Source organism: Chelonus insularis, unplaced genomic scaffold (genome assembly GCF_013357705.1).
Source record: "Chelonus insularis isolate UGA/USDA-ARS -01 unplaced genomic scaffold, ASM1335770v1 contig_146_pilon, whole genome shotgun sequence".
Classification (NCBI taxonomy): Eukaryota; Metazoa; Arthropoda; class Insecta; order Hymenoptera; family Braconidae; genus Chelonus; species Chelonus insularis.
The window spans coordinates 122582-138823 of NW_023276387.1; the positions used below are offsets into that span (position 1 = coordinate 122582).

The window sequence follows — 16242 nt, forward strand, 5'->3', positions numbered from 1 at the left end:
GATTCGTTGTAAAGCGGCTAATTATTATACAGGAGATTTGTATAACCTGTTTTTGAAGCAATGTGTACCAATATAACATCTACACCAATAACTAACAAGTATTTTATATTCAAAATTACTATCAATTCTTTTTTAATTATTATCTTCTCTCATCATTCCTGAATCGATATTCACACATTCATTTTCATATTTTAATTAGCATTAATTATTTATCAAACATATGGTTTAGTCTTTAATGATTTGTCTAAAAGCATCAATCATTGGTTTTTTCAAAAGCAATCTTTTAGTTTGGTTGATCATTTCCACAAAGTCTTGAAACAAAGTCAATAATTTTGAAAATTAAAAACAATGATTGCACCTTAGAGATGGAATTTTTAGCGACTGATTGCCAAAGGTTATATGATAATTAACTAACGAGTTGTAACTGATTATACAGAGACCCAACCAAGACCTCTGGTACATAATTTGGTAATTTTTTTTCCCCCTGAACATTCGGATGAATATTCCCCGGAGGTTCTGTCACGTAGGTCACTTGCTTTACAAACTAACCCATGAGCTGTAGGCGATCGGCGACGGCTCGTTAGCTACCGACGCACCAGGGCGCACAAGTTGCATGTACGCAAACTCGTCCGGGTCTTGTGGAGCATCGAAGGAAACCCTCTGGGTGGTAGGCACGCTCCAGTAGTGGCCAGTAGTTGAGTAACGTGTGCTTAATAAATTTATGTTGACTCCAGACCGATAAATTCGTTCCAGCGATTAATTAAAAAATTAATTAATCGCCGGTTAGGTCGACACTATTAATTGGAATACTAATTGACTACTAGCAATTATTTATTATTGTTGATGATTAGCTTTTATTTTTAAGGAAAAAATTAAAAGATATTTTATTTAGCAAATGGCTTTCGGAAATATACGAAAGACTATGTTATAAAAATGTTAAGAAAGCTGCCCTCCAGTATTTAATTTGTCGGAAAAGAATATTTGAATAGTAACTAAAAAATAATCTCTTTTATTTTCATTAGAGCCGGATGTGTTTCATTCATAATCCAGTTTTATATGCGAAGTAGAGTGAATGTAACTGCATATATACACATATATTTATAATATGCCTGGCCGTGAACTAAACATAAATGGACAGGAAGTCGTTTGAGGGTTCAATGCTTAAAATTGGATTAAGACTCAGTGTATTCGCTATTGTGTAGACAGGCCCAAAGAAAACTGTCTCATTCTTCTTCCTTTGATCGATTTCTACCTGTCTCGGTGAGCTATTTTGATAATTCTTCAAGCTTCGCATTCGATAAGAATTACATTCAAGACATTTCCTGACTACCTAATGTGTACCGTAGACTACATATAAATAAATAAGTAAACAAACTGAATAAATCAAGTTAGCTAGACTTAACCAGAGATTATTTAACTTCAAACATAATGTGGTAGTATTTTAGAAGATCATACGTAGGCATTTGGAGTAAAGAAAAATGCTATACCATATAAAGTCAAATTTCGATTTGAAAAGAGCAATATTTACCCTGTGAAGAATGAACCTTTACAAAAGGTTTCAAGATAATTTGTTAAGAAGTTCTAAGTAATTAATTAAAGGCAGTGGGTAATGGCATTGAGTGTATAAATGAGTTCATTAATTATCAAGGTATGAAAGGAGGATCATATGAATTGAAAATTGAGGCAGTTATATAATCAGCAAGTCGATAGGTGTATCGACGATTGAAGATATCGTATCCCTGAAAAGATATATAAAGTATTGATGAGTTAATCAAGTTGTCAACTAATTAAATATTAATCTTGATTTACTCTCAATGCATTTGGTTTGATTACCAAAAGGTCAAACTGGAACTACTCAGGACTAAGACTAAGATGAGTTTACTGCAGTCTAACGTGTCTTGGTTGATCAGTTATCGTCAACTAATTAACACGACCCGGTAATGAAACCCACGTATGAGTCGCATACAAGAACCCAAGCTTTTTTATTTTTATTTTATTTCATTCTCTTTCGCGTCTTGCCCGTCGTTACATCGTCTCTTCTCTTAACCATAATCACGATACCCTGATAGGTATACCACCGGCTGCTCCAAGAGAGGCTCGCGCGGCGCCTAATTAGCAGTTTGCATTTATCTCACTCTCTTTCACTTTTTTATTTCTCTGCCAACTTTAGGACATTCATTTTATACTTTTTCTAGGAATTTTTATCTTTTTCCTATTTTCTAACCATTTTCATTTACTTCTCACTTTCGTTGACACTACTTGTACATTTGAAATGAACATGATAAATTTTTTAACATCAAAATTTCTCCAGCTATGAGTCTTCAAGTGTAGTTAAAAGGAACAGTAATCATATTGTGTGGTGAATAAAAAGGTTTTGATTTTTCCCACTAAGGTGAATATATAAATGGTGCGGTAAACTGCAGTAGGCTGATTATTACTATGTAAAGTAGTAAAAAAGAAGGTGCATTTATACATGTAGAGAGACATTGAGTGTCTTGAAGGTGCAGGATATAAAGAAAGCGGCGATTTTAAAGCACGGCATTAACAGTACGTGGGAGACACGCCCACTGACAACCTGCCCTGGCTAGCCCTGTTAGCAATTAACATTCGAGCGAGAGTATAGAGCCAGTTGAACGTTAATTAACGAAACGAAACTTATTCTTGAGTGGAAGAAAAGCACCCGTGAGACGAAAGAGACTATTTGCGACGACGTGGCGGTACCTTTCGTCTTCTAATAGCACACACGATGTATACAAACTATCTCGTGAATCCGCAATGTCTTTCTTATTTTTATGCATAAATCGAAAATGGGCATCGCAACGATGAGGCTAAATAATTAATGAGAAGTCGAACACAAAGTTCACTCGAGAAAATGAATAATTGAGATGCCTTCCAACTACTGTATCTCCATGAAAAATAGTCTAATCTTGATAAATCAAATCGTATTTTAAAGTTTATAAACTTTTCTTTAATAATATATTATCAAAAATTTTTACCTCACTCTAGGGTAACCTGAAGAATTTTTTTTAAATCAAGCAAATTTTTTTTTTCAAAACTTTCTTTCAAGGGATCACATTTTAACTTGCTATTTAATTTTTATTACAAAATAGTAAGGGTTGAAATTTTTTTTCATGAAATAATTCTAAAATTAGGATCAAGAGCTAAAAAATGAGCTTTGAATGACCAAGATTTTATCATTTTTTACCAAGATATGACACTTTGAAAAATTACCATAATTTCGGATCAAAAAATGTAATTTTTTTATTGACTTACCCTTTCTGACGCAGCGATTTGTCGACAATACAGCACCATGCTCCAACTGTAGTCCAAGTGTCCAAAAAGTCCCAACTCCTTGTTCAGTCATCAACTTATTATTGGATGCACCACAGGAGTTCCGGAAAAAAATTAAGTGAAGCAGCAAGTTTCTGAAAGATTAAAAATAAAACTTGTTATATCGATGTATCAGATGCAATGATATTAAGCTATAAGATGATATAACTTATGGGATTATCATCGATTAAGACACGTGCCACCCACCATGTCATTTTAATTTCCTTTTTCACAAATATCGACAGGTGCCGATAATAAGTTGTTCTTCCATTACTGCCCAAAAAAAATTGATAGCAATAAATTTAACACCTAAAAAGTCTATTGATTATTTATTAAAAAAAAAATAACAAACACGAAAATTAAATAAAATCTTCGATTTTTTGACTAAGAGTTTGAATTGAACAAAAAGAACCAAAGTCTAGACCTGAGGAAGTTCTTTATAATAAAAATAATTTTTGATACCTATAAGAATCAAAAAAGACATCATTCCATTTTTCAAAGATGCTTCTGTTGAATTGAACTTTTAATGTCATTGTTAGATGATTATATCATAGACTTGATTGTGGACTTTGATGTCTCGGTGTTCCAGGAAACACACTAGCAGGTTCACAGAATGCTTGGTGTCTGCATGTGTATATATACGTCCAGTTGAATACGAGTAAATGACCTGCATTCACCAGAGTCGCCCACGAGTTTCATTGAGAGCTACTATAAGATCCCGGGTGGCCAATACCTTTTTACACTTTTTTATATAACGTACGTCAGTAAATAATACTTGAAGACCATTCAACTCTGCTTTTCATCTTCACCAAATTCACGACATTTCAACTTTTTACATTTTTGTTTTATTGCAGTTGCTTGATCCTGATATGCATTCAAACGACTAAAATGATTGGTTATTTTTAGAAAAATTATTCTAATAAGTATTTATATATATATATATATATATATATATATGTATATATATATATCAGTTTCATTTCTAACGATTAAAATAATTTTCTAAATTACTATTTAATTTTCTAAAATTCCTTTAAGATTTAAATACTGGTGATTTAAATGAACCCTGTTCAGGATATTATAATGAATTGATAAAAAAATTTTTTTAAAGACATAAATAATAGTGACTAAACGTTTTAGAAAAACCGAAATATTAAAAAAACTTCAAAATATAACAGGTGGACCATGAGGCCCTGATGCGGGTGCATCCCCTATTCATTTTAATTCGACGATCCCTCAGTGGTCCATTATTATTCAAAAAGCCCAACGAATCCACCAACCAGCAAGAAATAATTCTGATCTATAATGGTATTAATAAACATGTGAAGATCGTTAACGTTTTGAGTTAATTTATTTTTTCCTTCACAAGTTAATGCAAGTGATGGAACTACATTTGGAGGTTTTACTTCTCTTAAGGGGGGCTGTATCATAGCTAGCACACGCCATGTGCTAGTCGACACCCCAAATGATGAATCGTAAACATGTGGCCACGCGCGTTGGTCTCCAGAGACAAATGAATATTTGATAGACAAAAGAGCTTCAATAGCAGCTTGAGTTATCGTCAAGATGATATTTTACCGAAAAATTTATTTTTTAACTCGAAATTGAGTTAAAGCTTAACCATGGCATTCAGAAAAATGATAAAAATTCAATATTCGATGATACTTGTTTGAATGTTATAAAAGAAACTTTTTTTCGGTAATCAATGATGTCTTATAGTAGATCATATTCTGAATGATCTCAAATACTGATTTTGAATGGTTTTATAATAATTTCCAACAGAGTTGGATAAAATTTTATAGAAGAGAAAGCTAATAGTTCTCAAAGAATGCCAAGTCATCGTTATCAGTCATTCGAAATGTAAAACCTTATTTCCCTAATAATGACATAATACATGTAATTTCTAACTAAAATTACAGGTATCATAAATAAATGCGTATGATGATCATTACATAGACACATTATTATTCCCCACACCTCTGGTGTTTTGTTTCGTGACTGGTCGACAGTTGGAGTTACAAATGAGATTGCGGCATCTACAAAGTTTGGAAAGTGAGCCAAGTGTTATGTGGGTGCGTAGGATTATTTTTCTCTTAGGTTACCACATGGAGCAATTAAAAATTAGATGGTCGGGCCATTTTGTGCCACGCGTTCCCCAAGGATCATTGTACCATATGGCTGAAGGGATGCAGAGATCTCTAAATGCACCAGCTACGTATCGTTTTTTTCTCAATTAGATACACTTTCAAATAAAAATAAAGCAATTTGTTACACACTGACACAGGTTTTTGTTTCTCCACAATAAAATTATTCCAATACCTGCAGAATTATTTTCAAGCAAAAACTTTTTCAGGTTTGAGAACTTTCTGTCTCACTAACTCAATGATAAACCTCTAAATATTCTCCAACTCCTCCACACCGAATAGATATACTTCACAATGATCTCCAATTCTGCATTATTCTGTACCAATTCAAAGTTTGCTTCAAAAAAAATTTGTTTTCACAATAAAATCATTCCAATGCCTGCCAGATAATTTTTAAACAACACTTTTTGTTAAAAAATACAAGAAAAATTTATTATGCATGAAAATTATGAGTAAAAAAAATTATTCAAAGTTCGTCAGATCTCAAATGCATTCCAATGATTTCCTGTTTTCCAAAAAAATCTAAATTAACAAGAAAGTCCTAAAAAACCTTTTATTTCTTAAATCCATTTAACAATTTTTCTAAAAATTTTACTACGAATGAAGATCCATACGATAACATGATTATCTTTCAATGTTCTTATCCTCTTTGTCATCCTGTTCTTTATCCTTACGTCACACACTTACTTGATAAAGGGTGAAAAAAAAATTACTTGATTTTTTTCTAAAAAAATTCCACCAATAAAACCAATAGACAACAAAAAAAACTTATATCAAGCAACATGTATATGTATTATATAAATAGTAATCCATTGATGCGTCGTTTCATTTTCTTCAGTCATGTCTTATACTCTCAAGAGATTTCTTTGTGTGCTGAATAATACTAGAGCACTGCAGGACATCGTCTACCATTCACAGCTTTCCCACAGACTTTTTTGAATCCAGGAAACCTTTTTTTTCTGGTTATTATTCTCGTTGAATTATTTCTTTCACCTTGTCTCTCCTTTTTTCACCATTTAACCTGCTGCTTGCTTAGGTAAACAGTCATTTCTTTACTTTGCATGGGAATTTATTTTCACCTTATAAATTTGACTAAAGTGTCCACTGAACCAAATATAAACTGACAATAACGTCAAGATGACTGAGATTTGACAGTCTTCTTTCTTTGCTACTATTTTTTATGTTATTATTACAGTTTCAAAATAGATTTGGTTTTTTGTAGATACTCTTTAACAGATTTCCAAATACCTGCTTATATTTTATCACTGTTATTAACTCGGTCGTTTTTAAAATTAATTTTTCATGAGCTTAAGAATTTTACTGATTCTTCGAAATATTTAATTTTAGATAATTTTTAAAAGGCTGTAGTTTCGTTAAAAATTATCATATTTTAATAAAATAAAACACATGTTTAAGCATGTTATTCTAGTTGAATAATAGATATTTAGAAAATACTTTAAATCTGAAATTTACTAGGACAAAACTTTTTTATGCCAACTGGAACTTTTAGACCTTGGTATTAAATTGAAACTATTTCTTTTGATTATAAAAAATTTTTTTTTATAATCAAAAGAAATAGTTTGTAATAATCTTTTCCCTGGTTAGACCTAGAAATAGAGATAACAAGTTTTAATTGGAGCTGTTTTTAACAAAGATTTCATCATTTTTCACCAAGATATGAAGTTTTAAAGATTATCAAGAAATTTGCAATTAAAAAACAATTTAGTCTAGACACAACTTAATTTCGGAATACATAAAGATTTGATGAGCAACTTTCATCCAAAACCTCAAATTAAATAACCATAAAACTAACAAACCTGATAATTCCATTTGTCAGCTGATAAAATTACAGAGGAAACATAAGAATAGTAGTTAACGGAAGAGGGTTGGACTAGGTTTGATGACAATGAATACTAAGATACCTGTGCTACATAATGATCGAATGTATAACAAAATGACACTATACAAGTATTTAGTTTTGGCAGGTATATTTCCTTTCTTTTCTGCAGGTCTCCCATGAGCAGATCAATGAAAAGAATCCAACTGGGATTCTGTAGAAAAATGTAAGGTGGCATTGATGGACCTCTTTGGTATGAATAGAAGAATGGCATGCGGATGAACAAGTGTATTTGATAATAATAGTCCACAAAAATTTCTGGAATGTCAATAATTTCTTTAATTTGTTGTTTTTTGATCACTCAAATTATTCTAAGACTAATCTTGTGGTTTTTAAACACAATTTAATATTTACCTTTAACCAAAAAGAATCCAAAGCCTCTCGGAGAATAGAAAAACTTTATGAGTTTGATTAAACTAATTAAATCTTATTAACAAAAATTTTTATCTAAAAAATAAATAACTTCTTTTTAAAGATCATACTCTGAGTGATTTCGAAAGGTTTTACAGCTATTTTAAGCAAAGTTATAAACCCACAAAGACGCCAGTAAAAGTCGAATTAAAAGAAAAATGTATCAGTGACATAAAATACGAAATCGCCTTATAAAAAATCGATATATTATAAAATCCTTTGAATAAATTTCTCTGAAATATCATTTCAACATTCACCAATGATTTTCCAAAAATACATACGATTTTCTCCCACATTTATTGTCGACACGTTTGAAATGATCCTCTTTTTTTATATTGTCATTCACTTTAATTCTTTCAGAATTGTGAGTCTGTGAAGTTTCACCGCCCAAGCCGCGGTTTGTATGTCAACGCGACAAGTTTCGCTTCACGCGGATTCGGGTCCTTTGTTGACTGCCTATAGACACCAGAAGGCAGCAAAGATCTGTCTAACGACAAGAAAGACAGAGAAGAGTAAAAGAGACGAATTACCTTGAACACCTGACTTTGGATACATTTGCCGGCTTATTTCGATGTTTTTTAAATATTTTTTATTTAAGAAAAAAAAAAATCCAACAAATAGAAATTCATGTGCAAAATAAATTATTCCAGTAGCCAAAACTGATAAATAAAAATCCAATTGCGCAAAATAATATTGAAAAATCAAACACCGTTCTAAACTTAATTCCATCATTGAAATTCCACTTGTGGAGATGATCCAGAGAAATCTTTAAAGTCGTCAAAGTTTTTTCCATCATAACTGTATGTATATTTGGTTAAAAACTATTTTTCCACGGTTATTCAGCACAAAAGGCCTTAGCTGAGCAGCACAGGGACAATGGCATAATGACACCTGATACTTTGGCAAGCATATCCGAGAAACGCGTGACCCGGAAACCGACCCTTGACCATTTTTAGCCATTGTCCAAGCGGGAGGAGTACACAGCTGAGATCTAGATACATCACCATGCGCTTGCATCTGTGGTTGTTTCTATGTTGGTGACGACGCACACGGACATCAAGAAGATTAGAGAGACGATCCCCGTGTCGTTCCTCGGCCACATTGGACCCAACTTGCGGACACTCGAGAGGTCAACTTGCTTTGGGGCATCGTGTGCATCGTGCACTCAACTCTTTCTCGCTTTCTCTATCTCCGTTTCTTCTACCCGGAAACGACAACCTACCGCTACGTTCTCTATCTTTTTATGCACTCATTTTATTAGGTAGTAATTAAGTTTCATGTTAAAAATCAGTCGTGCATTTTTTTCATCAATACTTAATGAATTTATTTACTTCGAAAGAAATCTTTGGAAGTGTAGAAATAATTTTGGAGTAAACTTGACTTCAGAATAGGGCTGAAAAAGTTACTCACTCTGTTATCAGTGTCTACATGATTTCCAACTCTTTCTCCATCAACATTCAGCATCCAATATGATTTCCAAACTCTCTACAGCTAGTGGTTAGATTCTAAAATGATCTCCAACTTCATAACAATCAACATTGAAACTCCGAAATGATCTTTAATTTTTCATGAACCCCTGAAAAAAAATCAATAAATAGCTTCTGAAAATATAAAAATATTACAATAATTTTGAAATAAAATTTACTTCAATTCATGGTTTGGAAAAGATGGTTATTACAACTGAAAAATGACGAATTTATTAAAGAGAATGGCGAAATAATTCCCTAATCGCAGAAGGATTAAAAGAAGCTAAAAATGTATAAGTAAAAGATCCAGGTTGTCTTAATGGCATAAAAGCCAGATATATGGGTGTAATCGAAACACTTGGACAATGGCTTTATATTGTCGTCCAAGTTGATGGCTTCGTCTTGTGCATGTTCAGATTTCTATATAGTTACTCTTTATCGAATGAATGAGACTATTATTTGCTTCTTATTTATATACCTCAAGACCTGATATCCTTGTATGCTTATCATTTCTCTTTTCATTTTTAAACATTTGTTTTCTCATTCATTCAATTTTCTCTTTTTTATTTCCTTTATTTTTGACCATTAAATGAAAAATCCGAATATCATTTGTTATATATCCACAAACATGCACTTAAAACAATACAATCAATGGTGAAGATTAAATTGATTTATTGTTTGATTTTGGGCTACTGGTGAAAATAAAAATAAATGTAAAAAAGACAAAGAACACAAAGAAGAGAAAAATTTCGAAAGCGATAATAGAGATGATGGCTTTGAATGCGACTGAAAGTAGCAGTAAAAGGTTGTGTGTGGGTTATTGTTGTACAATGTTGGCCTTACGATACTCTCGTCGCCTTCATCCAATTCCGATAAATCTTTCCTCAGTCCTGTTTTCATGCTGGTGTATCCGAGCATGCTGACTAAATCTTGAGGATACAAAGCATTTTATAAAGTGGGTGGAAACTTTTATAAAGTCACCTTTGAAAGTAAGAAAAAAAAAAAAATAAAATAAATACACACGTTTTTGTTGATTTATTTTATAAGTTGAAGAAGATTTTCATTTTTGAGTTTGTGAAAAGATGATCAATTCACTTGATGCTTTTGATAATAAATTGTGCATAAAAAAATCTGAAGAAAAAGTAAGAGCGGAATAACATCAAATGAAGGTAGCTTAATGAACGACAAAGGGATGAAAATAAATAAATTATATCATTCTAGAAGAAATTGGGCAGGTTGCTGCTGTTTCTGTTGTGAATAAAGAGAACATGCTGACGATTTTCTCACGTTTAGGATGACAAGATGTTCTTTTGTATGTCGGAGAATTATGGTCAATGTGTGGTCGAAATTTTGAGTTGGGTGATAAGAATCTGAAAAATTCAGTCAAAGTTTGAATGATCATAATGAACTGATGATTTATCATAAATATTTTTAACAAAGTTTCGGTGTGTCTAGACTAAAAAGAAAAATTATTTAAAACAAACGGTATTTATTGACTTTAGAACCATTCTATTTATCAAAATAACCTTATCCAATGTTTCAAAATTTATTAAATAATATAATAGAATAATTCAAAACTCACCCACTCTGCCTTCAACGTCTAGACGATCTCTAACATCTCCAACTCTTTTACAATTTGCACTCAATCCTTGAAATGGTCTCCATTTCCTTTGCAATCAGAATCCAAGTACTTCGAATGGTCTCTAACTCTTCATTAGTCTATAGAAAAACAGAAAAACCTGAGGTTAAAATTTTTGAAGCCCCTTAATAATGTATGGTGGTTAATGAAAGCCAAGATTAATTACACTTTAGGTAGTCAAGTAGAGGGAATCAGTAATAACAGTGAGAAATGATAATGACTTTGCAAAGTCTGATGATTGGAATTATTTTGAAGGGCAATGTGGCGTGAGAAACCGGGAAGAAAGATTGTTTAATATAACGACCAAAGCAGAGAGTAGAGATCGGCACAGGTGGAGGTCCATCGATCGCGATCGTCATGATCGAGAAAGAGTCTACGGGACATCCAGAGAGAATATAACGGTTCAATGACATCTCTCTAGGATCTCTTAACATTAATGGTGTGACCTGCAGATTGACCGGACGATCGAGAATTCTAACTAATCGATCGATCTATACCCACGTTATGATTAGGTACTTTTCAAACTTTTACTATTGTCTTTATTACTATAATCTAAATCGTTTACAGACTGACAATAATAAATCGGAAGATTGTACGACAATTTCAAATAAATATCTATCGATTTCTTTGTCATGGTTATCACTAGTAATAAAAATTTTGAGAAAAGGGAAAGGGTAATGTATACTTTGTAACTGAGTGAGAATGTATTGTTGTTTGACATGACATCGGGATAGTCTTGCACCCTCTAAAGGCGTTTAAATCATCCGGTAACAACACTCGGTATCGTTCTCGGTGACGATCGATCGCTCGATTTCGCATAAGCAGGCCAAGCCCTCAATCGTGAGAAGTTGAAAGTAGTTAAATGTATCGACATAACAACAATTAAGCGATTGGTTCTTTCATGTGTACGACCGGAAAAGATCAGTAAAGATCATTTTAGATTAATTAATTGTCTGAAACACATCCGGTTATAATTACTGAAGTTAATGAAAGACTGATGTATCAAATTTATTATTAACTCTCAGTCTGAAAGGGTTAACAAGGAATAAATTAAAAAACAATTGGCAATTTTTTGCGATTTAAAAAAAATTGGTAGAAAGTAAAAATCTTTTGTTTAAATCAAGATAAGTGTTGATAAACGTGGGCGCACATCTATACACATATGTATATCGAAATGTACATATTATAGTCTCGAATGCACCGTGGCCTCTCGACCCGTACGTGTGGTCCAGCCGACAATTCAAAAATGTCCCCCAGGCGACTCTCGATCGAGGTGGAAACGTCGTCGCTTAATACTTATTGTTTGACAACCACCATACGTATACATAATGAACCAATAAAATGATGTTGACATAACACATCTATTAAATAAATGATTTTAAAAAATAAATAATCGATAAAATGGTGAAATTTCAATTTAACTGCATCATTTTTCATTCTCATGAGTTGATAAATAATTTTAATATGATTAAATTCCACCTTGATTGTAATATAATGTCTATAACCGATATAATGCTAAAATATGCTCACTTGAGATCTGCAGAATCAGGGAAGAAATCAATGCCGCGTGTCTGGTGTAATCGACATCGCATAATGTGCGAGTTCAGTAGGCGGTATCGTAAATCATGTAACCTAATTCAATAAAGCAAATGGGGCGCCTTCTTCATGGCGACAGCAACTACATACGACTCGAAGAAATCGTGAATGTATCCATAACTCAGACTCAGGGATATTTCAGTGATTTTTTTTTTTCAGCATTTCTTGCAAAAAAATCGGCAATTGATACCTGAAACATAACAAAAAATAAATACCCACAAATTAGGACAAATTTGATCGATAAAAATGAGAATTTTTTTAAAGATATTTACAGAAAAATATATTAAATATTAAATATAAATATAAATTATTATAATGGTAAGAATATTATAATAAAATTTATTTATAGTATAAATTGAAGAAGATACAAATGAAAGGTAAAAGTGGATATTAATGACAATGTTGAAAAAATAACCGTTGGTTGGTGATATTATCGAATATATAAGTAGAAAGGGGATTAAAAAAAAAGAAGCGAAAAAAGTTATATTTACTTATTTGTGGGTTTTTAGTGGTTGTATATCCAGTTAACGCAGCATCATCTCATCAGCTGGACGACAACTTCAAGGAGTACAAGACTACCGAATTACTGACAGCAAAATAACAGAGTGAACCACGTAAGCACGGGCCCGCTGTCGGCAACTGTTTTGTTTTACTTTTTTCTCTTTCATCTTCGCATCTCAACTTTACTTCTTGTTCCACTTCCGTGCATGCAAGTAAAGTGCGCCGGCTGCTTGGAAGCACGTCTTGATATGGACACACTCTTATCTCCGACACTTGAGTAGTTGTACGTGTTATTTTTTTTATTCTCAGTCTCCTCGTATTTTTTATACAGCATTCTCAGCATATGCATAAAAATAGACAAATAAACAAATAAAGTTGAAAAAAAAATAATACTGATTTATCGGGGATTGATAATTTAGCATGAATGATCTTTTTAGTTGTAGATAGTTAAAAAAAAATTTTAATTCTATAAAAGAATAGACTCATAGACATGTTAGTTATGCTCGGTTTAATTCGATCCACGATCACGCCCTTATATTTCTCGATCTACATTATTGTGCACTGACTCTCGATCATGTGCTATCAGTATCGATCTTACTCATCTTGTATCCACCAGTAAGACTCTCGATTTACCGTGGCTTAGGATCGACGCGAGAAATTCATCGATCGCGAGACTGGGAATCGATCGATGCCCAAGGGTGGACGATGTCGGGATCTGCTCCGTTAGACGTTACAATAATTACGATCAAATGTATTTTCTCCAATAAAGATGGATAAGAATCTGTGCCACGGGTCACATTTGACAATATCTATAATTACTATCGATACATTGGCCATTTTTACATATTATTATAATTCATCTGGAGCAGGATATTTTTTCGTACTTTATTGAAAGGTCACTTGACAATTTACGATGAAAAAAACTTTCGAGATATCTTGGCTAAACGACGCAGGTATCCAATAAGACCAGGTGGTCTTGCTTTTAACGCTGACTAAGTGCAACATGACAACCTGCCATATCTCGTTTAATTCTCCCACCGATTCAATGATCATATCCTCGACACTGGACTAATAAATGTTTACCCACCACGTTTGGGTCACATACTCAACACCTTCTAGTATAGAATGCGCCTGAAACAACTCTCTCGACACTTGAGAATGTGTACATCGCAAATTTCAATTGTTCTTTTTTCGTGCCAGGTCTGTAAATGTCATCCAGTTATAATAAACATCGACTTGTCAACACAAAACATATAAGTTTCCATTTTCTCTCAACCATCATAAAATTTAAGCCCGTATATTTATACTCGTTGGAACATGTTCCATTTTATGGCTAGTGTGTTTGGACATTTAAACATTTTTTACATCGTAAAAATGGTTCCGATCAAATATTCGAGCATGAAAAAAAATATGCTGGAGATAAAAAGTGAGGTTGAGGTGTCGACTACATGAGTGGTTAGAATACAGGTTACAGGACGTAGAAAGGAATCTTCGAGGTATATCTCGAGCTAAGAAATAACCTGATGGCGTGTGCTATCATTGAGACACCTACGCTTACTACACGACGATGCAGGTGTGTCCTTCCAGCATCATTTTTTGTCTGCAGTCCAACGAAATGGCGTTCAAAATGGTGTTCGCGTTACAAGAGACATTGCCCAACAACAACAATATCTACTGCACTTTCTTCAACTGTTTATGGAAACACGAGAACTGTGCGAATAGTCGCAATCAAAAGGATAAAATAAGAGAACGTAAATCTACTAATTCATAGTATGATCACACCTGCACGATCTCCATGTATTTTCACTGATATTATTTATCAAATCATTCTAAATTGGATCAAGTATCTTTTAGCTAACCCGCACCTGACTAAATTGCATCATATCAACCTAAATGCCAAAAAAAGTTGGTGATAAATAACTGATTATCATTAGAATTACAATCATTTCATCAACAACTATGGTGATGACGAAAATTATTTCTTAAAATTCAATCATTTTCTGCTAATTTAAGTACAGAAGGTCTAGCAACAGGTCATAGTCGTATGATATGAGACTTAGTGGCGCTTGAAACTCCAAAGCAAGCATCTTGTTTGCTGCACAGGTCTCTTAGAGTTATAGTTATCGCACGGCTGGAGCATAAAAATGAAGCGATACAGCACGTTGGTAGTGTGCGAGTGTTTGGACTGGTCCTGGAGCGTATATGGAGACTGCAATACACTCTATTGCGTGGTAGATAGGTAGGCAGACAGAGCAGCAGGAGACGCAGCCAGCCAGGTAGTCTTGGTATGTACCAGACTGGTTGTATTCGCGGACAGGGTCGTAGCCAGAAGTTGATCCACGGTTATGGCTCTGCCGCGCTCTTGTTCGTCCGATCTTCCACCGATAACGCACGCTCCAACGCTCCTGCCTATATCTTTCGACAAAACTCAAGACCTCGCAGTCGGAATTGTTTTTCGATGTTCCTCTGGTCTTGAGGACCGGTAAAAATCACACAGCCACGCGGTGAAATTCTTCGAGATTTTATTTCAGTCTCATGTGATTATAAAATGCTTCCTTTTTGCTTTTAACAAAGTTTCTCTCTTTATTCCATTTTATTTTATTATCACGCAATTAATCAATGCAATTTTAAGTTCCTTTTTTTTTTACTCATAGAAAATTTAATATTTAATTAAAAATGAACTATCTTAACCTCCTACTAGGCAAATCATCAACTGCTTATTTTTCTTGAGCACTAAATTGATAAGAATGTTTTAATTTATTATTGAGAAATGAAGAATCATAAACAGTAGCATAAAGAGAGTACATGTGGAGGTAAAAAAAAAAAATATTTTACGATGAAAAGCAGTCATTTGTCGAAAGAGCGTAAAATGAAGATCGAACGACGTCACGTCATAGGACACCTGGTGGGAAGTCAGGGGAATTGGTCGATCGAACACGAGGAATCTCGATCGGTCGTATATACACCCGTCAGCAATATGAGCTCGTTGCTCGTAAAGAGGCATCGGTGACAACCGCTATGACGTTAAATTTACGAGCCTCTCAGGTCGAACCAGGGGTCGAATCGTGAAACGTATAGTTATGGACTTTGTCTCTATTTTTTTTCTCTTAAAAAAAAAAAGAAATATCAAAATAGATAAATAAGCCTGATAATCAATAATCAAGTCATCAAATAAACATTTTTTCGATTACTATTCAGGCTTATAACTTGACAACTAATTCGCAAATAAAGTTAACTAACCAATGTTTGGAATGGCTA

The 16242-nt window shown here is 33.4% G+C and overlaps 1 long non-coding RNA gene across 1 annotated transcript; it reads right to left on the reverse strand.

Moving 5' to 3' along the window:
• Positions 1–10829: 10829 nt before the first annotated feature.
• Positions 10830–14098, reverse strand: LOC118063731 (uncharacterized). Its single transcript, XR_004689958.1, has 3 exons — positions 12975–14098; positions 12418–12673; positions 10830–10967 (listed from the first exon to the last, which is right to left on the reverse strand). It is a non-coding gene; the product is annotated as an uncharacterized lncRNA (long non-coding RNA).
• Between the last annotated feature and the right edge of the window lie 2144 nt (positions 14099–16242).